Below are 22,894 nucleotides of genomic sequence, written 5' to 3'. Positions count from 1 at the left end.
CACAAACTACAAACCGTATGTGCCCTGGAGCCTGGGCACCACAACCAGAGAAGAGAAAAGCCTGCACGCCACAACTAGAGAGAAGTCTGAGCTCCGCAACAAAGAGCTCTCGTGCTGCGATGAAAGATCCCACACGCCTCAACGAAGATCCCATGTGCCACAACTAAGACCCAACTCAGACAAAAATAATAAAAGAAAGAAAGAAAAGAAAAAGAGAAAAGAAAAGATAAACATATCACTTAGGTCAGGGGACCCCAACCCCCAGGCCATGGACCGGTACCAGGCTGCAGCCTGTTAGGAACTGGGCCGCACAGCAGGAGGTGAGCGGCAGGTGAGCGAGGGAAGCTTCATCTGCCACTCCCCATCACTCCCCATTGCTCACATTACCACCTGAACCATCCCCTGCCCACCCCCCCACTTCCCCCCCAGCCCGTGCATGGAAAGGCTGTCTTCCACGAAACCAGTCCCTGGTGCCAAAAAGGTTGGGGACTGCTGACATAGGTGGTCTGAGGACCTGAATAATAGTCACATGGCAATATTTCTCTATCTTTTCCCCCCACCTCTGTTCCTTGTAAAGAGTTCTCGGAATCTATGTGGTATCTCACAAGTGTTCTGTGAATTTGTCCTCTTGGCTGCCTTGAAGTTTCTGTTCTTGCTGTCTTTTTTCAAAGGCCAACTAAAGGCCACACCCCTGCTGGCTGCTGACTCTCACTGATCTCTGTCCCCAGGCTGCTGATTCCCAGTGTCAAATTGTTGATGTTTGTGCCAGCAATACTACTTCTTGTCACTGCTGAAGCTGCTGGCTCCAAGGCTGTCAACATTTTACACCCTACTGCCCCCACACACTTGTGTTTTCCTAAATGGGAGAAGTTTCTCTCAATTTGCAAAATCAGGAATCAATATTCTCTCTTGAGTATCTGCTTTTATCTTTTATCCTATGAATACTGTGGACATGCAACTGACTTTTCTTTTTCGGGGCTGACTTATAGGAAAGTTCTTAGCTAAATCTACTTGTAATTCTAGAGGGTGGAGAGGATCTTATGGTTTGTATGTTTGTTTATTACTTTTAAGTGACTTTTGGACTTTGTTTTAATCTTACATTTTCACTTGTCTTTTATTCATTCATTCATTCATTCAATACTGTATTTATTTTGGTAAGGTGACTAATATCCTTTTTTTGGAAGTGGGAATATATAAATAATGGAATAAATAAGTGACAAAAATTTTTAGATTAAAAATATTTCCCCTTATTAAAATCTCTTTATCTTAGGAATCAGGACTGAATGCATGGCAGCTCTCTTGATTACTGTAGCTTTATAGCAAATCTTAAGATTGGAGAGTGCATTTCCTTCACATTCTTCTCTTTCAACATTGGTTTCGTCATTTTAGTTCCTTTGTCTTTCCAATAAATTTTAGAATTGGCTTGTCTATATTTATAAAAACTTCCGCTAGAATTTTTTAAATAACACCTTTACTGAGATATAATTCACACACTATAAAATTCAGCCTTTTAAAGTGTACATTTCCATGGCTTTTTATATATTCACAGAATTGTGTAACCATCATCACTATCTAATTCCGGAATATTTTTATCACCTCAGAAAGAAAGCCCATACCCATTAGAAGTCACTCATTTAATCAGTTGAAGACCTTAGGAAAAAAAGCTTGAGTCCCTGGAGGAAGAGAGGATTCTGCCTTGGACTCAAGCCTACAACATCAGCTCTTCTCTGAATGTCTAGCCTGCTGGACAGTTTTGAACTTGCCAGGCCTCACAGTCGTGTGAGCCAGTTCCTACTCTGGAGAGCCCTGACTAATACAGATTTTGAAATCATACAATATGTGCCTTTTCTGTCTGGCTTTTTCATTTAGAATAATATTTTCAAGGTTCATCCACGTTCTAGCATGAATCCATTCTTCGTTCCTTTTTATGGCTGAATAATATTCTATTGTATAGATATATCACATTTTGTTTATCCATTCACTAGTTGATGGACATTTGTGTTGTTCCCACTTCTGTCGATTATGAATAATGATGCTGTGAACATTTGTGTACAAGTTTTTGTGGGGGCAGGTTTCAGTTCTCTTGGATTTCTCTTCAATATGTGGCCACACCATCTTACATTCCTCTCAGCATTGTATAAGTGTTCTAATTTCTCCACATCCTCACCAAGACTTATTAGTGCCTCTCTTTTTTATTGCCATCAGAGGGGGTGTGAAGTGGTATCTCATTGTGATTTTTATTTGCATTTCCTTGATGGCTAGTGATGTTGAGAATTTTTCCTATTTATGTTTAGAGTCATCAAAGGACTGCTTCATGAATTCTGTCCATCTTATAGCTGCATTCAGTGGGAGAGATTGGAAGTATGCTTACTTCATTTTACCTGAAAACAGAAACTTGTTAGTTTTCGATTCTTAGAACAAGAGTATCTTTACATTTTCTAATTATTATTGCTGGTGAATATAAATACAATTGATTTTTTGATGTTCATGTGATTTCCTGCAAACTTGCTAAACTCTCTTTAATTCTAGTGTTTTATCATCTGCAGATAATGAAGTTTTGTTTCTGTCTTTCCAATCCTTATTTGTTTATTTATTTTACATGATTGTATTGGCTAAGAACTCCAGAACAAAAAGGTAAATTAGAAATGGTGATATGACACCCCTATTTTCTTCCTGGCCAGCCCCCACCTTTAATCATCTTGTTAGCATAAACTACCTAGGGGCCCACGATGGGTCACCTTGTTAGCATAAATGTCAGTTATGGTCCAAAGGGCCCACCATGAATAACAGAGACACTTTTGCCACTTGGAAAATTCCAAGAGTGTAGAGGTTATCTCCCAGAGCTAGGACAAAGGCCAGACCTCTCTTTGGAGGTCAAATTCTTTACTACACAGTGGTTAGAGGATTAAATAAATAATTACATGTAAAGCTCTTAAAATATGACCTGGAACATAGTAAATTCTCAATAACTGTTAGTTACTACTATTACTCTTACTATTGTTATTAATCCTTGCCTCTTTTATTTTTGGTCTTTGACTTCTAAGAGAGCCTTGTTACCATTTTAATTTTTACTTTTGTCTATCCAACAGCCTTTGCTTTCCTAGTTTCCCTTCCTCTTACATCTCACATAAGGAGGACATTGCTTGACCGAGAGAGGGAAGGAAAGTGTAGAAATCAAGCTAATGTCTTTGTCCCTTCTCCCAACAATCCCTGCCTCTTCCATTCTAAACCAGCATCCTCCTTCCCTTCTTAACAGCTCTCTTTTCTTCACTCCTAAATTGGAAGATCTTGACACTGTGAACCCAAATTCTTGCATAGCAATATGCTGGTACTGGTCCCCACTTTAAACAAGCTCCATCATCTCCATAACTCCCATGTATCTGCTTCATCTACCTGTTTAGACCCTCTAGGATCTGATTTTGCAATGAAAAGTTTAGAGATTATTACCAATAGTCTCTCAACATCTTACCAATAAACAGAACACAAGAAACATTATTAACAAACTTAGCAAAATTTTCTTACTAAAGAATTCTCCTGCTAAAACTCAGGCATACTAAGTTATATATGAAGAGCAAAGCTTTAATGATGTAAGCTCATGTTAATTTTTTGAATAAACAGGTCTTACCCCTTGCCATTGCACCTGAGAAATGGTGTTTCCATATTTTTTTAACTTATGTTACTTAACAAAACGCCTTCATTAAAAAAATGAAGGTCCTAATAGAGAAATCCTGTGTGACACAAACCAGTTGCATGAGATTTACCTTATCGCTAGTTCACTTATCAAATGTTCTTTTCCAAGGGACTGGAACTTCTAGTGCATAATTGGTTTTGGTTAAGAAAATCAGAATTCTGAATAAAAATGATTCCAAGTTGAAATAGAAAATAACTGGTTTTGGTTGTTTAAACAATCATTTCAAGGATTAAGTGACATTAGAGATCATTTAATCCAACTCCTGCCTTTTAAATATAAGGCAACTATCCAAGAATAAACAAAGTTCCATGCTGTGTTTTATGTTTTGAAGCTGTCAGAACCTCTTAAAAAATTAACCACTGCAGGGGGTAGACAGCAGAGGATTTGCTTCTTCAAATGTTGGAAATCACACCATGATTTTCCTATTGTTTTGGGAACAACTACTTGGAAATAGTTCAAGGAGTTCATTTTAACTTCAATCACATCTAAAGTGATGGAATTTATTATAATTTATTAGTCACTGAATATCCATGTGCTCCCATGCATTTCCCAGCTCCCTTGTAGTTAAGTGGGTCTATGTGTCTAGTTATGACAAATGAGATGTGAGTGGAAGTGACATGTGTCACTTCTGGGACAAAGTGTAGAGAAAAGAGCACTTGTTAGTTCTTGATGCCTCTCTCTTTTCCTGCCACTACAACCGTAGAAGCTAAATGTCGAGATGGTGTAACCAAAAGATGGGAATAGCCTGGATGTCAGATGTGCTTAGAAGGGAGATGTCCAGAAGAGCCACGGTACCTGCAGCTAACTTCATGTAAGTGAAAGATAAACGTTAATAGGTTAAACCAATAACAGTTTGGGAGTATTTAAGTCTGCAGCATAACTAATCTATCCTGGTTAACACATTAACAATACTATCTTATATTAGCTATGTTTTAAACTTGCCATAATTATCTGAAACATAATTTATAATCTTTGACATTCATACAGATTTGAAACCTTAATATTTGTATGCATCTCTTATTTTAAAAAATGATGGCAAGTGAATTCTTATTTTGTCATGTTGAGTGAGAAGAGAGCCCAATAGAAGACTATATCACCTATGATTAATATAAAACATGGTCAAGTTTAATCTTATTTAACATCTTGATTAAATCTGAATAATTAGGTAACCAAAAACATTTTTATTTAGTTTATAAGGTTGCAATTTGCTATATATATCAGCACAGACTAAGCCATTTTGGAGGACAGCACAAAAGTTCTTTTAGGACTACATGATATATTTTTCCTTTAATGTTTTCCTTTGATTTCCTTAAAGAGATGGATGGGTTAATTTTAATTTGTTTCCACAAAATTGAGAGCCAAAAGTTAGGTAATTTGCTCTAAGCCATACAAATGAATGAAGAAGGTAATACCGGAACCCAGCTTTCATTGTTTCCACTCAGTATATGCTTCCTCAAAAAGATACAGGATGGTAAGTAGGAAGAGATGAAAAAGTGGAGGGTACACTTCTACTTCCAGGAATGATGAGTTAAGTAATTTAGACAAATCCTCCATTGAAGACAGAATGCTGAACAAGATATAACATCATCTTTCTAGAAATAGCAAATTAACAAATAGTGAGAAATTCCTAGGCTAAGGTCCTGGAGAAGATGAAAATCCACAAAGATGTGCCTGGAAGTGGTGCCATTTTGTTCTGAGGATGTTTAGTAATACAGAACAGGGAGTTGAGAGACTTAACTGCCTTTGGGGCTAGGAAGACAAAAGTTGGAGTCCATGGCCCACCACAGTAAGGGCCCTGCACCTTGAGTTGAGACTAAAAGGACGGACACTAGAAATAAGGGTGAATTGTACTGCAGTCTGCTTTTGAGTCATCTGTGCAGCCCAGAAAATGTCAAGCTGTGAAATTGGATTAGGGTAATCTTGGATTGTTGGTGCCTCCAACTGCCTGTCAGAAGCAATGAAAATTCTCTTTGGAGAAAGAGAACATCACTGTAGGCCTCAAATTATTTTTACAAATAATTAAAAATAAAATTGTCAGGACACAGTAAAAAAGAACCAGGTATACAAGATGAAAAATGCCATGAACAAGAAAAATAAAATATAACAGACTACAAAAATAGATCCTCAAGGATTCCAGGTACAGATTGTAAAGCAGCTATGCTTATCAAAGTGAAGTAAATAAAAGGGAAGCTTGAATATTTTAGTAGAGAACTGTACAGAATTTTAAAAAAGTAACACATTAGAGTTGAAAAAGAACCAAATAGAATTTCTAATGGTAAAAAATAGAGTAACCTAAATGAAATCAGTGAATGAATTTAAGGACAAATTAGATACAGTTAAGAAAGAATTAGTGTACACGAAGACAAAAGAAACCACCCAGAATGAAGCACAAAGAAAAAAAACAATGGAAAAAGAAAAGAGAGCAGAATGAAAATGTCTAACTTGTTTAATTAGAGTTTTAAAAGAAGTAAAAGACAATGGGACAGAAGCAACATTTAATGAGATAATGGCTGGGAATCTTTCAGCTCTAGACCTCAACCTACGAATTCAAGAAGCCTGGTGAATCACAAGGAGACTTGTTAAAAGAAAACCACGCATAGTCACATCATAGGGAAACCAAGAAAACCAAAGGCGAAGAGAAACTATTAAGAGCAGCTTAAGTTGCTGCTATTAAGAGCAGCAACTTAAGACAGCTGACTGTCAAAGAAGCAATAGTTAGACTGATTGCTGAATTCTTAGCAGCAATCACTGAAGCCAAAAGATTAAGTAATGATACCTTTAATGTGCTGAGCTAAGTAGCTGCCAACCCAGAATTATATACCTAGTGAAAATATCCCTAAAATGCTGTGTGAAAATAGCCTCAAGTCGGTAATTAAAAGTTTTCCCTTCTGGCACCTGCTGCAAGTACACACCTGTGTGTACCGCTCTTCTTATTCTTACTCACCTCCGACCTATAAGCTCCGTGCTCTTTGTAACTCTGCAACGAGCTGCGAGAGAGGTGAGAACAGGAGTGAGGTAGGAAGGCAAGATGGGGAGTTAGAAAGTTCTTACTTGGCTAACATTTTTGTAAGATGGCTTCACATCCTCTAGGGCCAGTAAATGTTTGAAAACTGGCTCTCCCACAGGCAATTTCCAGAATTCCTCATAAATATTGAGTTGTCCATGTTTTTCTTACTGCTTTGTAAGTTTTTTGTACATTCTAGATACAAGCATCTTTTCAATAATATATGGTACAAATATAATTTCCCATTCTGTGGCTTACCTTTCCATTCTCTTAATGGTGTCTTTTGATAAATAGAAGTTATTACTTTTAACAAAGCTTAATTTATCATTCTTTTCCTTCTGGTGAGTGGATATTTTCTTATTTGCAAAGAAGTTCCCCTTTGTCTCTTTTAATAGCAAGGCCAACCCTTTTTCCTCAGTAGCATAAAACCCAAATTTAACTGTGTGATGTTGAACAGAACTTGGTAGCCTAACCAACAGCCATTTCCCATTTCTTCCCTGCTCACAAAACAATTGATGGGAGAAGAGATTAGGGGAAACGTGCACCCTAAAAACCTAGGTTGTTTGGTCAAAGCACCCCACACCTGACCCACTGAATCATAATTCTGGGACTAGAGTTTGGATGTGTGCAATTTTAAAAAGTTCCCCCGGTTGTTTTGGTTGTATCTTAATAAAGATTACAAAGAAAAAAAAACCCCTCAAGTTTCAGGAATGTGATGGAAGGAAAGAGAGAATTTCACGCAGGGGTTGGAAAATAGTCCAGGGAGGATAAAGATTAAGAAGGGCACAAACTTCCATCTCTAAGATGAATAAGTTCTGAGGATCTAATGTACAGTGTGGTGACTATAATTAACGGTACTGTATTATACACTTGAAAGTTGTTGAGAGTGGATCTTAAATGTTCTCACCACACACACAAAAAGATAATTATGTGAGGGAATGATGGTGTTAACTAACCTTATTGTGGTAATCATTTGGCAATATATACATGTATTAAATCATCATGTTGTACACCTTAAACTTGCTTGTTATATGTCAATAGTATCTCAATATAAAGCTGGGAAAAAAATGCAAGGCATATGCAAAAACTAACAAGAAAGATATAGGCTACAAATATACCAATGGTGCCAAGCAATTCAAATTTTAATTTTGTAGGCATTTATACAAGAATGAGGATTCTAAAAAATACATGGCGATTCTTTGCACATTTGCAGAAAAATTATCTAATAAATTATCTAATTTTAAAAAGATTAAGAAAAATGTGTTGGATTTAGTTTGAATCTTCAGTCATTAGTAAACTAAGAACACTTTTAGTTTACAGAGGTGTGGTATAGAATTTGGGTTACATGATGTTAAAGATAGGGAATAAGGAGTCAGAAAGCAAAGAACAGGTATATATGAAATATTTAAGCAGAGAAGATGGTAATAAAATGTTTTGCAGAGTCGTACACAAAGCGACGTTTTTCAGTTTTAAGATTTGAGATCCAGGGGAATTCCCTGGCGGTCCAGTGGTTAGGACCTGGGCCCTTTGGTTTGGGAACTAAGATTCTGCAAGATGTGTGACGCGTGGCGCAGCCAAAAAAAAAAAGAAAAAGGAAAAGAAAAAAAAAAGTCTTGAGATCCAAGACCATTAAAATCCTTGAATCTTAGAGCTGAGAGGAACCTTAAAGGTCATCTAGTCGAATTCCGTTTGATACTTAAGTTTTCTTTACAAAGTCCTGTCATTCCGTCTATACTCAAGCTCCTTTGTCGGGGAGGTCTGCAGTGTTTCCGCATGGCTTTGAGTGAGGGTTTTTCCTTGTCCACTTTCCTCCTCAGAGTTTACTGATTGTCATATTTGAAACAGGAGGACAGGTGTCAGCTGTGACGGAATGTCATCTCAGTAATTTATTTAATAGCTTTCCAAAGGAAATGATAAAAAAGGGTCTGGCTTGAATTTTATTTTCCAAGGGCGAACACTGGATCAAACTTAAATAAATAGGACAGTGTAAGAAATAGTGGTTCGTCAAGAATGAAGTTTTGAAGGTCAGTCCTTTGTTTTATTTATTTATTTATTTAGTCCTTTGTTTTAGACTTTGTGAGGAAAATTTAACTGTGTGGTATTTATTATGGCAATCCCAAGTCAGAAATTTGATGAGGAGCCATATCATTTAGGAATGACTTTGGCTGAAAGAAACAGAATATCCGACTAAAACTGCTCAAACCACATGACCCATAATATGCCACTTAAGAAAACGTGTGAAAGCAGGTCATGACTGGGGTGCTCAGCAGCTGGATGGCGTTCGGGCACAAGGGCTGTTCCCTTGTCCTGCCCGTTCTGGCCACCAGATGGCGCAGCTGCTCTACACAGTGTATCCTCAGAGCGCCGAGTCCCAAGCAGGAAGGAAGGAGACGAGCAAAAAAAAAGGGCTTTCTCTTTCTCTTAAGTCTCCCTAAGCAGGAAGAAACATTGAGGCTCCCAGCAAATGTCTTGGGCCTGAATTTGACCTCATGCCCATCGCTAGACTCACAAAAGGGAAGTGAGAGTGACATGATTTACTTAGGCTCTGAAAATGGGCACATCATTGCCCAATCGAAATAGGGCTTTTATTTTATGTATGTAATTATTATTATTATTTTTAAGCCAGAAAGAAGTGGGCAATAGCTGCTGGGTAGGCTACTAATAGCCTTGCCAGAGGAGCTCAGGAGAAATTATACACGCTAAATCCACCCGGCCCTGTGCCAAGGCAGGATAATGCCTCTTCAGAAACTAGTAAAATGTTTTTCTTCCTCTGATAATTATTCATTCTCTTCAGTGACTTAGAAAAACTTCTTGGACTACATTTCTTGCCATTAAGTACTTGATGAATATAGAAACTGACTGTAAAACTATTTTTAAAAGTCACTCTGCTTCTAACCCAGACTTCTTACTCTGGCTCTTAGCACTACACGAGTTGTACAAATCACCTCCAGTTTACATATTATAGAAGAGCCTTACATGGAAAAGAATAAATCATTTTCAAATTAGACATTCCATCTAGAACTGAGTAGCTGATTCCCAGCACTGTCTTTTATTTCTGACATGCTTTTACATGAGAGTAATCTTCTACTTGCAGTAATTCTCAGGATAAAATTTTCTTCTCAAAGCTCATTTTATGAAGTGTTTTTTGTTTTTTTTTTAGTTTTGGAGAATAAAGCAATTATTCTTGCGTTTTGAAATTGCACATCAAGTCCAGGAACGTGAATTATTCTTTGTTTTTGAAATTGCATATCAAGTCCAGAAACACTGACTTTTTAATTTAAAATATTAATGTCAAGGGATGGCTGTAAACATCTCCTGTTTTCACCCTCATTCGCTCAGTGCGCCTCTCTTTCTTGGTAGATCCTCATTCCTACTGGATTTCCATCGCACACCAGTTATCTCCGGCTACCGCTGTTCACTGACAGCTGTTCTGTGCCCACCATGCGGCCACCCTTCTGCTGGTAACTGGACTCTCATTCCCATCTGTGGAAATCCCTGCCTCCCCAGTGTGGTTGCTTTGGCTGCGGCTTCACCCCTGGCTCAGGCACAGAGCTTGTGACCTAAATCAATCCAAATATTGCATTCCCCTGGACAGACTGATTCAGAATCAATGAGAAGTAATGATACTTTTGCTGGGACTTCTGGGAGAGAGATTCATTCTCTGTCCTGCTAGATTTTTATGTTTAATGCAAGGCTCAGAGTTGCTGTAGCCAACTTGACATCTTAAGGGGGAACCCTGTGAGAACTGACCTGTGAAGAGAGAGAGAGCTGAGAGAGAGAGAGAGAGGCACCCTGGTGATACTTTTCAGCCTTCAATCCAAGAGAGCAGCGTAGAAGCAAGCCCTATTCCTGGACTGTTCAGTTACATAATCAAGTAAGTTCCTGTTTTGTTTAAGCCAGTATTTGGATCAGATCTTTTCTCACTTGCTATCAAAAGAGATCTACCTGCTATCAAAAGCTATACAAATGTTCAGAATCTCTTATGACTAAGAAGTGTCCTCAGATACTGAACATGTCATAAAAATTGATATGGAAAATACTTGTTAGGGAATAAATGCACTTATAACTTACTATGTCTAATATTTTTGCTTCTTTTCTCCAAATAATAATGTCCACTCATCATACAATATAGAAAAGAGTTTGAATTAGTATCCTCCATTTTACATACTTAATATATTCTTTCTTTTTTTGTTGTTGTTTTTTCTAAATTTATTTATTTATTTAATTTTGGCTGCGTTGGGTCTTCGTTGCTGCACACGGGCTTTCTCTAGTTGCGGTGAGCCGGGGCTACTCTTCGTTGCACTGCGCAGGTTTCTCATTGCGGTGGCTTCTCTTGTTGCAGAGCACGGGCTCTAGAGCTCAGGCTCAGTAGCTGTGGTGCACGGGCTTAGTTGCTCCGCTGCATGTGGGATCTTCCCAGACCAGGGCTCGAGCCTGTGTCCCCTGCATTGGCAGGCGGATTCTTAACCACTGCGCCACCGGGGAAGTCCCTCATTCTCTTTAAAGGCAATATAGGATTTCTTGTGAGGCAACTGACATTAACTTTTTTCATTAAAAAAATTAAGGTATAACTTATATACAGCGAATTTTACCCTTTTTAGTATACGGTTCTGCAAGTTTTGACTAACACATATCTTCCTTTGTCATTTTGTTAGATACTGCCAAATAGCCCTTTTGAGAAAGTTGTGTAGGTATGTGTATCTGCTTTTCTACAGTCTTGTCAATTCAGATGTGTCATCAAACTTTTTGATCTTTATCCATCTGTAGGTGAAAGTGGTATTGCATTATCATTTAAAATTTTATTTCTCTTATTATGACGAAGCTTATCATTTGTATAAGATTCATTTAGATTTCCTTTCCTGGGAATGATCCAAACCTTTTCTTTTTTGGTCCATTTTTCTACAGTGGGTTGTTCTTCTTATTCATATCAAGTAAGGACTCTTGATATATTAAGAAATTAGTCCTTGTTTGGTATATAAATTACAAAAATTTGGGGAATGATGTTCACAGAAACATCACATAAGAACTGCACCCCCCCACACACACACACAACAAACACTTAAACCTTTGTCAACCACTGGGAGCACACTGTATATACAAAATTCTACTCCAGGAGAACTAAACTTCCAAAATTAGGTTTTGGCTTAGGAGATTGTCATGCTTTGCAAAGGAATCAGAGATGTATTGTCTAGAAACAAAAATAAAATGCACGTGTCTGTGCAATTAACTGTATAGTCTTTGAACAATCTACAAGGATTAAGGGTAAATTTTTAAAAAAAATTTATTTATTTATTTGGCTGTGCCAAATAGTTGAGGCACTCGAGATCTTCGTTGCAGCATGCACGCGGGATCTAGTTCCCTGACCAGGGACTGAAACCGGGCCCCCTACATTGGGAGCGTGGAGGCTTAGCCACTGGACCACCAGGGAAGTCCCAGGAGTAAATGTTTTATTATCTATAATATAACTGACCTGGGTCTCTGTAATTAATACATGAGAATATCCATCAGTTAATTTCAAGCACATGGAAAAATATAAAGTCACTTCTGGGTGCTTCCTGCCATACCTTTCCAAAAATATCACATTATACTAAAATGAAGAATACATTCACAGTTGCAGTGATCTAATCTCCAAACTGCACACGTAATATTCATTAGAGATCTCTATATTTCAGAATACAATGGAGAGGAGGTGGGATGTAAGAAAATTAAAAATTACTTTATTTTCACATGGCATGGAGAAATAAAATGTGTTATTTGGCCCCCAATACTGCAGAAGACAGCTTGTGAACTAAAAATGAGGGCACAGAAAACTTTACTTGATTTATTTGGATAAATAAATTTATAGAATGTTTAGGAGAGAACCTCCAGGAAGAGGGAGACGGAAATAGGGAGAGAAGAGTGACTCAATATGCCTTCTTACATATGGAATGATGGACATAAGGGTATAATTAAGTCATCCATTATGAGCTTGTATAAGGTTAGTACAAAGGTCACTGCCTTTGATTTTTTTTTTTTTTCTTTTTTAGAGCAGAGAAAGATTTATTGCAGGGCCATGCAAGGAGATGGGTGGCTCATGCCCCAAAATACCCTGAACTCCCTGAAGGGTTTCAGCAAAGAATTTTTTTTTTAACATCTTTTTTGGAGTATAATTGCTTTACAATGGTGAGTTAGTTTCTGCTGTATAACAAAGTGAGTCAGCTATACATATACATATATCCCCATGTCTACTCCCTCTTGCGTTTCCCTCCCACCCTCCCTATCCCACCCCTCTAGGTGGTCACAAAGTACCGAGCTGATCTCCCTGTGCTATGTGGCTGCTTCCCACTAGCTATCTATTTTACATTTGGTAGTGTATATATGTCCATGCCACTCTCTCACTTCATCCCAGCTTACCCTTCCCCCTCCCCATGTCCACAAGTCCATTCTCTACGTCTGCGTCTGTGTCTTTATTCCTGTCCTGCCCCTAGGTTCTTCAGAACCTTTTTTTTTTTTTTTAGATTCCATATGTATGTGTTAGCATATGGTATTTGTTTTTCTCTTTCTGACTTCACTCTATATGACAGACTCTAGGTCCATCTACTGCCTTTGATTTTAATTTGCGTATTGATATTAAACATTTTGTGTACTCTGTCATTATACATGACTTTTTTTCAAACATGGATAATTGGTAGAAGTCATACATATTGGCAGCCTTTTAATTCTTCCTCTTTCACACCAATCCTTTTGTGTAACCAGCTCACTGAACAAGCAGGACTTGTACTTTGTGACCATAGAAGCAACTTATTTTTATTTCCTACTCTCTTTTTAAAGCTCTCTGTGGGAGGGAAGCCCTTGCCTTCCCCTCTGGGTGGAGATTCCAGCACTCGCATCACATTCTGCTCACTTTCAGGTAATAAGAATCCTTATGGTGGCTTTAAGTCCCAAACACAACCTCAACCTAGTAATTAAAGCTTATCCCTTACTTCAGCTGCGGCCTGTTGCAGGTGAGAGTCTGTGATCCAGGAAAGGTGAGAGGGGGAAACAGTTTCTCTTGCTCACGTGCCTCTCCCTAGCTGGACGCTGTCTGTGAGGAGCCAGGAGCCAGGAGCAGGCATGGGAGCAAGGAGCGAAGTGAGTGGTAAGAAAGTACCTACTGGTAGATACTGGCTGGCTTCCCTTCTCCAGGCCTAGTGATGCCCACTCTCATGGGCAGTTTTCTAGGTCCTTCATGCATTCTGCTCCTGGGCCTTCACTGACCCATCCTGTGACCTGAGAAGTGCCCTTTCTTTTGGTTGGTTGCACCTGCTCTCTTCTTGGCACTGCTCCTGCTTTCTACCTATGTCCCCTCATACCACAAAGCTGCCCTCGAGGGCAGGACCCACTGAAATGACGTCTGGACAGCAGGAGAGGTCCTGCTCATGCTGTGGGTGTGGGCAGCCCCTGTGTCACCTTTAGCTTTCTCAGTCATGGGCCCCTGTAAGCAACCCTGTTTGGAGTGGGTCTCCAGGACATCCTACTGAAGCTCCCTTACCTTTGAGGGGAAGGTTTCAAAGCTCCCTCCAGAGGAACCCTCCTCACAAAGTTCTTCCTCTCTCCTCTCTCAAGACGGTAGGGCCTCAGTGTGGGTTCCTTGTCTAACCTGTTCTTGGCACCTGCTTTGAAGTTCCCACATGGCCTCACACCTCACTTTGGAATCTGAAATCTATCAAAACTGGGTGCATGAGTCAAACCTCCCAGTTACACATCTTGTCATGTTGTTTTCTCTTTTTCTTCTGAAGGAAACTCCTTTTACTTGTAGAGTTATAGCTAGCAAAACTTTCTCCCTGCCAGAGGGCATCACTCAAATTGGTGAAATGGCCTTTATTATCTCATGTCCCTGGGAGGCCCCTCAGCTGTCTTTGTCTCTTTATTTAGGTCACCTGTTTTTGATTAGGCAACATATGCACATGGTATAAAATTCTAAAGGCACAAAAGGGAAGAGCGTGAAAAGCAGGTTTCTCCTCAACCCTGATCACTTGGATTCCTCATCCCTCCCTCCAAAAGTAACAACTATTTTGAGATCTGGAGTATGTTTCCAGAAGTATCGATACAGACACAAGTATATATGTCTATGAAACCTTTTGCTTATAAAGGTAGCATGTAACACGCTTTTCTGTACTCTGTTCTTTCCACTTAATATATATTTTAGATCATTACATACCAGCACATATAAAGCTATCTCTTTCTTTGTAATGTCTACATTAAATTTCAAGGGGTATAACATAATTTGCTTCACCAGTTCCATACTTATAAAGATTCAGGTTTATCTTTGTTGACTGATTTAAATAACCCATTTACGTAATGGTTTGAGCATGGGCTCTGGAACCAGGCTGTCTGTATTCACATTTCAGCTCAACCACTTACTTTCTGTGTGGCGCGAGGCATTCTACTTAACCTCTCTGTGCTTCACTTGCTGCATCTCTAAAATGGGTGTAAAAATATTTACCTCGTAGAGTTGTGACATTAAATGAGTTAATACATGTAAAGAGCTTACAACCATGCTTAGCACACTAAGCACTTAATATACGTTAGTGTTCATTCTTACTGGATAAAATTGCTCTGTGCCCTCCTGCTGTTCCTAAGCCTGGTCTCGATCGGTAGAGGGAGGGAGCTGTTGTCTCTCCCCTGTGGTGTTGCGGGGAGGGACTGTGATTCAGACGTGCTGTCTGGTACTTGCTGATCTCAGGGGGGCCTGGGTGCTCTTTGCTGCTTTGTTTTCACAGATCAAGTCTGGGGTCTAGGACTTGTGACCTGGTTCTCTCAGCTAGCTGAGGCTTTATGGCACTTCCTGGGCCACTCACCTTCCCTCTTGGCCCTAAAACCCATCTGAGGTCTGGCTGCTTCTCCAGTTTAGCCCAGTCCAGGCAGTTTGCTCTGTGTTCTCTCAATTCAGAGCCATGGCTTTCTTTTTCTTTTTTTTTTTTTTTTTAAATTCTATTTATTTATTTATTTATTTTTACTGTGTTGGGTCTTCATTTCTGTAAGAGGGCTTTGTCTCCAGTTGCGGTGCGCGGGCCTCTCACTATCGCGGCCTCTCTTGTTGCGGAGCACAGGCTCCAGACGCGCAGGCTCAGTAATTGTGGCTCACGGGCCTAGTTGCTCCGCGGCATGTGGGATCTTCCCAGACCAGGGCTTGAACCCGTGTCCCCTGCATTGGCAGGCAGATTCTCAACCACTGCGCCACCAGGGAAGCCCAGAGCCATGGCTTTCTTACTCTGGTGATCCCCTCTGACAAGCTTCACTCTCAGCTTTTGTCAGGAGTCTTCAATAAGCTTCTGGGCAGGAGCCTTCTTTGTCTTTTGTGTTATGCTGTAATCTAATGAATGCACCTCTCCAAATTCTCCATCCTCTCTTGGTTGGCTAAAGGTTGTCCTGTAGTACTTTCTTCCAGAAAGGAACAACAGTTCACCCTTGAACAACATGGGTTCAAACTGAGAGTTCACTCACACGTGGATTTTTTTCAGTAAATATGTTGGAAAATTTTTTGGAGGTTTGTGACAAATTGTACAAGCTCACAGATGAATTGTGTAGCCTAGAAATATCAAAAAAAATTAAGAAAAAGTTAGGTATGTCATGAATGCATAAAGTATTATGTAGATACTAGTCCATTTTATCATTTACTACCAAAAAAATAAACAAATCTATTATAAAAAGTTAAAATTTATCAAAACTTACGCAAATAAACACTGCGCCATTCGCAGCTGAGTGAAATGTAAACAAAAGTAAAGATACGGTATTAAGGCATAATTGCATAAAATCAACTGTGGTACATACTGTACCGCTGTAATAATGTCATAGCCACCTCCTGTTGCTATCGTGCTGAGCTCACATAAAATGCCGGGTGACACATTTTCTCCGCATGAGCAGTTGGTGGCTCCAGTAAATTGCACGTCGTAGTAAAAAGTGATCTCTTGCGGATCTCGCATATTTTTCTTCGTGTTTACTTCAGTACTGCAACCTTGAATAACACATGGGATCCACATGAAGTGCCACTACTGATGCTGGAAGTGCTCCCAAGAAACAGAGAAAAGGCATGACGTTACAAGAAAAAGTTAAATTGCTTGATATGTACCGTAGATTGAGGTCTGCAGCTGTGGTTGCAGCCATTTCAAGATAAATGAACCCAGCGTAAGGGCTATTTAAACAAGAAAAGGAAACTCGTGAAGCCGCTGTCGCTGCAGCTACACCAGCAGGGGCGAAAACCTTGCACTTTTTTGCGAAATACCTTTTTATCTGGCATTGAAGATGTAGTTTTATGTGGTGCACGATTGCTATAAGAAAGGCATACCTATAGACTCTAATATAATTCAAGGAAAAGCAAGGTCATGCTCTGACATCTTAAAGCAAAAGGAAGGTGAAGAATCTAAAGCTGGAGAATTTAATGCCAGCAAAGGATGGTTTGATAATTTTAGAAAGAGGTTTGGCTTTCAAAACATCAAGATAACAAGAGAAGCAGCTTCTGCTGACCGAGTGGCATCAGACAGGTTCCCAGACACCATTAAGAAAACCACTGATGAGAAAGGGTATCTGCCTGTACAGGTTTTTAATGCAGATGAAAGTGCCCTATTCTGGAAAAAAAAAAAAAAAATGCCATGAAGGGCATTTATTAGTAAGGAAGAGAAGCAAGCACCAGGATTTAAGGCTGGAAGGGATAGGCTAACTCTACTGTTTTGTGCAAATGCAGTTGGGTTTATGATCAGGACTGCCTTTATCTATAAAGCTGCTCTCTCCCAAGCCTTGAAGGGAAAAGATAAACACCAGCTGCCAGTCTTTTGGTTGTACAAGAAGGCCTGGACAATAAGAACCCTTTTTCTGGATTGGTTCCATCAAAGTCAGGAAGCACCTTTCCAGTAAGACTTTTAAAGTTCTTTTGATATTGGACAATGTCGCTGGCCACCCAGAACCCCATGAGTTCAACACCAAAGGTGAGGTGTTTGAGTGGTTTACTTGCCCCCAAACACAACATCTCTAATTTAGCTTGTAGGTCGGGGATCATAAAGACCTTTAAGGCTCATTACACACAATACTCTTTGGAAAGGATTGTCAACCCTATGGAAGAGAACCCCAGTAGAGAGAACATCATGAATGTCTGGTAGGATTACACCATGAAGATGCCATCATTGTTAGAGAAAAAGCAGTGAAAGCCCTCAAGCCCCAAATAATAAATTCCTGCTGGAGAAAACTGTGTCCAGATGCCGTGTGTGACTTCTCTGGATTTATGACAGAGCCAATCAAGGGAATCAAGAAAGAGATGTGGATACGGCAAAAAAGATTGGGGGAGGGAGTGAAGGGTTTCAGGATATAGGTCTTGGAGAAATTTAAGATCTAATAGACATCATACCAGACGAATTAACAGAAGATGACTTGATGGATATGAGTTCTTCGGAACCGGTGCCAGACGATGAGGAAGAAGATGTAGAAGAAGCAGTGCCAGAAAACAAATGGACATTAGACAATCTGGCAGAAGGATCTTGATTATTCAAGACTGCTTTTGACTTCTTTTATGACATGGACCCTTCTATGATATGGGCACTGAAACTAAAGCAAATGCTGGAAGAATGATTGGTACCGTATAGAAACATTTTAAGAGAAATGAAGAAGGAAAAAGTCAGGCAGAAATCATGATGTCTTTCTGTAAAGTTACACTGAATATGTCTGTCTCTCCTGCTGCCCCTTCCATCTCCTCCACCTCTTGCACCTCTGCCACCCCTGAGACAGCAAGTCCAACTCCTCCTCTTCCTCCTCTTCCTCAGGCTGCTCAACATGAAGATGGCAGGAATGAAGACCTTGGACTTCCCTGGTGGCACAGTGGTTAAGAATCTGCCTGCCAATGCAGGGGACATAGGTTTGAGCCCTGGTCCGGGAAGATCCCACGTGCCGCGGAGCAACTAAGCCCAGGCGCCACAACTACTGAGCCTGCACTCTAGAGCCTGCGAGCCACAACTCCTGAGCCCTCACGCCACAACTACTGAAGCCCGCATGCCTAGAGCCCATGCTCCGCAACAAGAGAAGCAGCCACCTCAATGAGAAGCCCGTGCACCGCAACGAAGAGTAGCCCCCGATCACCACAACTGGAGAAAGCCCGCATGCAGCAATGAAGAACATAGCCAAAATTAAATAAATTAATTAATTTTTAAAAAAATAATGAAGACCTTTATGATGATCCACTTTCACTTAATGAATAGTAAACAGTCATCATGCTGTACAGTTAATAAACTTACCTGCTATGTATGTATGTGAGTGTCTTTGTGTGAAAATCTAATAATTGTATGGCAAGAACTGTATGAGACATTTTTGTGTCATCATCATCATTATCATCACCTAAGTATTCATTGTGTAGAACACTGTGTGCAAGACTTGGATTGAAGTGGAGATCCTATCCCTACCTAGGCATAAGGTGAGTGATATTTAATATAAACTTAATAATGTGTTAGTTTTCTTACTGTTTTATAACTTTAAAAGAATTACATTACAGTATAGTGTGCCTCTCCTGTAATTGGAAAAACAGTATCAACCTATCATCGCAGTGTTTTGTATCATGCAAAACAATATTGATGTAGGCACTGACAGACAATTCATCTTGTAAACATGATGTAAACTTACGGTATTGATAAATACAGTACAGTACTGTAGATATATTTTCTCTTCCTTTTTTTTTTTTTTTCTAAATTGGGGTATAGTTGCTTCACAATGTTGTGCTAGTTTCTGTTGTACAGCAAAGTGAATCAGCCATATGTATACATGTATCCCCTCCTTTCTGGATTTCCCTCCCATCAAGGTCACCGCAGAGCATCGAGTAGAGTTCCCCATGCTATACAGCAGGCTCTTACTAGTTATCTATTCCATACATAGCAGTGTATACATGTCAGTCCGAATCTCCCAATTCATCCCACCCCCCTTCCCCGCCTTGGGGTCCATACGTTTGTTCTCTATGTCAGTGTCTCTAGTTCTGCTTTGCAGATAGGTTCATCTGTACCATTTTTCTAGATTCCACATATATGCGTGAATATATGATATTTGTTTTTCTCTTTCTGACTTACTTCACTCTGTCTCTAGGTGCATCCACGTCTCTACAAATGACCCAATTTCATTCCTTTTAATGGCTGAGTAATATTCCACTGTGTATATGTACCACATCTTCTTTACCCGTTCATCATTCAATGGACATTTAGGTTGCTTCCATGTCCTGGCTATTGTAAATAGTGCTGCAATAAACATTGGGGTGCATGTGTCTTTTTGAATTATGGTTTTCTCAGGGTCTTCCTTATGTTTTTAGTAATAACATTTTCTTTTCTCTAACATACTTTTTTGTAAGAATACAGCATATAATACATATAACATACAAAATATATGTTAATCAATCAACTTTGTTATCAGTAAGGCTTCTGGTCAACAGTAGGCTATTTGTAGTTAAGTTTGGGGGGATTCAAAAGTTATATGCAGATTTTTGACTGCACATGGGTCAGTGCCCCAAACCCCTGTGTTATTCAAGGGACAATTGTATATTCCCTGACTTTTGGCATGCTTGACAATATTTGTCTGTTGCGTTTATATTAAATATGCTGAGTATGAAAATCTTGGATCACACTCCTTTCTTTATAAGGATTGCCTCACTGTGTTCTATTGTTGAATGTGACTATGGAGAAGTCTAAAGCTCATCTGAAACTTTTTCCCTTTAAAGATTAGTTGATAATTTTGCATGAATGCTCAAAAGTATTTTTTTTCTTTATCATTAAAGACCAGTAACTTTATTGGGGCATATTCTTGTTGACAATTCAAAATGTTCATTTTCGTTTGTTTTGCTTTTTTTCTCAAGCCTTTCTTCTGTGTTCTTTAAAGGTTTTCAAGAGTTCATTGTTAGTTTCTTTGTTGCTCTTATTGTTATCCTCAGTTCAATGATGGCAAATGCCTTTTCCCTGCTTTTTTCCTGAATTCTTCCAATTGATTTAAAATATTAACTTTTATGCAATATTTTATCTATGAAATTATAAAGTATATATAAGGCATAAGGACTAATCAAACAAAGATTTGACTGCTAACATTTGGGTTAGAAGTACACCAACTTAAACTGACAAGTCAGTTCTAAAATTTATCTGGAGGGCTTCCCTGGTGACACAGTGGTTAAGAATCTGCCTGCCAATGCAGGGCACACGGGTTCAAGCCCTGGTGCGGGAAGATCCCACATGCCGCGGAGCAACTAAGCCCGTGCGCCACAACTACTGAGCCTGCGCTCTAGAGCCCGTGAGCCACAACTAGTGAGCCCGCGTGCCACAACTACTGAAGCCCGTGTGCCTAGAGCCCGTGCTCTGCAACAAGAGAAGCCACCGTGATGAGAAACCCATGCACCACAATGAAGAGTAGCCCCCGCTCACTGCAGCTAGAGAAAGCCCGCGTGCAGCAACAAAGACCCAACACAGACCCAATAAATTTTAAATTTATTTTAAAATAAATAAATTAAATAAATAAATAAAATTTATTTTAAAAAATTAAAAAAAATAAAATTTATCTGGAAATTCTAAGAACCTAGCGAAATCTTGAAGGTGGTGGTCTTGAAGAAGTAGAATAAAGATGAAGGACTTAGACTTCTAAGCATTAGATTTCTTATGAAGTTAAAATAATTAAGAGAGCATGGTGTAGGTACTAGGAGAGACAAATAGATCAAGGAAAAGTCCAGAGATAGACCCACACATGTACAGTTCCGTGGTTTGTTATAAATTTAATTCGGAGGAAAAGATGTTATTTTGAATAATGGTGCTAGGCAAATTGGCTGCCCACATAGGAAAAAAAATGAACCTTGACCCCCATCTCCCTTCATAAACCAACATTAATTTGAGGTGGATCATAGAACTGAATGTGAAAGTTAAAACAATAAATCTTAAAAAGAACATGGGAGAATATCTTTTATGATTTTGCTGCAGGCAATGATCTCTTAAACAGGTTGCAAAAAGCACTACATATAAAATAAAATATTGACAAGTTGGTCCTAATTAAAATTAAGAATTTTTCATCAAAAGACATCAATAGAGTGAAAAGGCAAGATACAGACTGGGAGAAGAATATTTGTAGACATATATCTAACAAACGACTCCTACCCAGAATATACAAATAACTCTTTCATATTAATAAGAAAAAGACAACCTGATAAAAAATGGGCAAAGACTTGAATGGGTACTTCACAAGAAGTAAGCACGTGAAAAGTTTCTAAATTTGAGTCATCAGGGAAATGTAAATTAAAATTACAATGAGGTGCTTCTACCAGAATGGCAAAAATTAAAAAACTAACAATATCAAGTAGAGGCTAGGATGTGGAGGATGTATTCCTGGTTTAAATTAGTACAGCCACTTTGGAAAACGTTTTAATTATTCAAAGCTAAATATACATGTACTTTATGACCTAGAAATTCCACTCCTTTGTATATTCCCAATAGAAATGAATGTTTATATCCCCCCAAAAGACAAGTACAAGAGTGTTCATAGCAGCTCTTTTCGTAGTAGATAAAAACTGGAAACAGTTTAAATATTAATGGATAAATAGCCTCACATTCATGTAATGGGATACTATGTAACATTGCAAATGGATGAACTACTACTATTCACAACCATGTGGATGAAACTCATAGACACAATGTAAAGTGAAAGAATGTATAAGAGTACCTACTGTATGTTTTCATTTGTAGAACATTCAACACTAGACAAAACTAGCTGATGGTTGATGATAGTGGTGAAAACAACAATTACCTTTGACTGGGAAGGGCAGGGAGGAGCCTTCTAGGATGTTGGTAGTGTTCCATACCTCTTCAGAATGGTGGTTGCATGGGTATAGTTACTTTTTAAAACTTCATCAAGCTATACATCTAAGACTTTACTATATATAAATTCTACCTCAAAGAAACAAATGTTAATGCTAACTCATTTGTTAGCTTCAGTCGTCTGGTCATTTTCTCCTTAAACCCTTGTATCTCTGCTTTGAGTGTTTGTTATATACAGGTTATTTTTTTCTAGAGGTTATTTTTTCTTTAGTTCCTCGAGTTTATGGAGATTTGTTTGGTTATGATTTTTCACTGGCTTTGTGGCAAGATTTTTCTGCTGTTATTCTTTATCTGCTAGTCATTTTTCCCTCTTGATTTCCTTCTTTTTTCTTGTATTTTTGTAAAGAGCTGTGCTGTTCCCCTTTTGATTAT

General features: G+C 38.9%; 1 protein-coding gene and 1 long non-coding RNA gene across 2 annotated transcripts in view; one reads left to right on the top strand and one right to left on the bottom strand.

Moving 5' to 3' along the window:
• The window catches only part of LOC309612572, a 40,999-nt gene extending 26,800 nt beyond the window's left edge, over positions 1-14,199 (top strand). The window contains exons 2-3 of the long non-coding RNA XR_014235282.1: positions 4,395-4,502; positions 13,506-14,199. This is a non-coding gene — a long non-coding RNA (uncharacterized lncRNA). The remainder of the gene's footprint in view (positions 1-4,394; positions 4,503-13,505) is intronic.
• ITSN2 (intersectin 2) overlaps positions 1-14,224 on the bottom strand; it is a gene marked incomplete at its 3' end in the record, with an annotated part of 202,961 nt that extends 188,737 nt beyond the window's left edge. The window contains exon 1 of the mRNA XM_082358413.1: positions 14,206-14,224. The remainder of the gene's footprint in view (positions 1-14,205) is intronic.
• Between the last annotated feature and the right edge of the window lie 8,670 nt (positions 14,225-22,894).

This window comes from Balaenoptera borealis, assembly GCF_965194805.1.
Source record: "Balaenoptera borealis genome assembly, chromosome: 15".
Classification (NCBI taxonomy): domain Eukaryota; kingdom Metazoa; phylum Chordata; class Mammalia; order Artiodactyla; family Balaenopteridae; genus Balaenoptera; species Balaenoptera borealis.
Note: the sequence above shows the minus strand (reverse complement) of the source record. Positions and strands in the feature narration are given on the sequence as shown.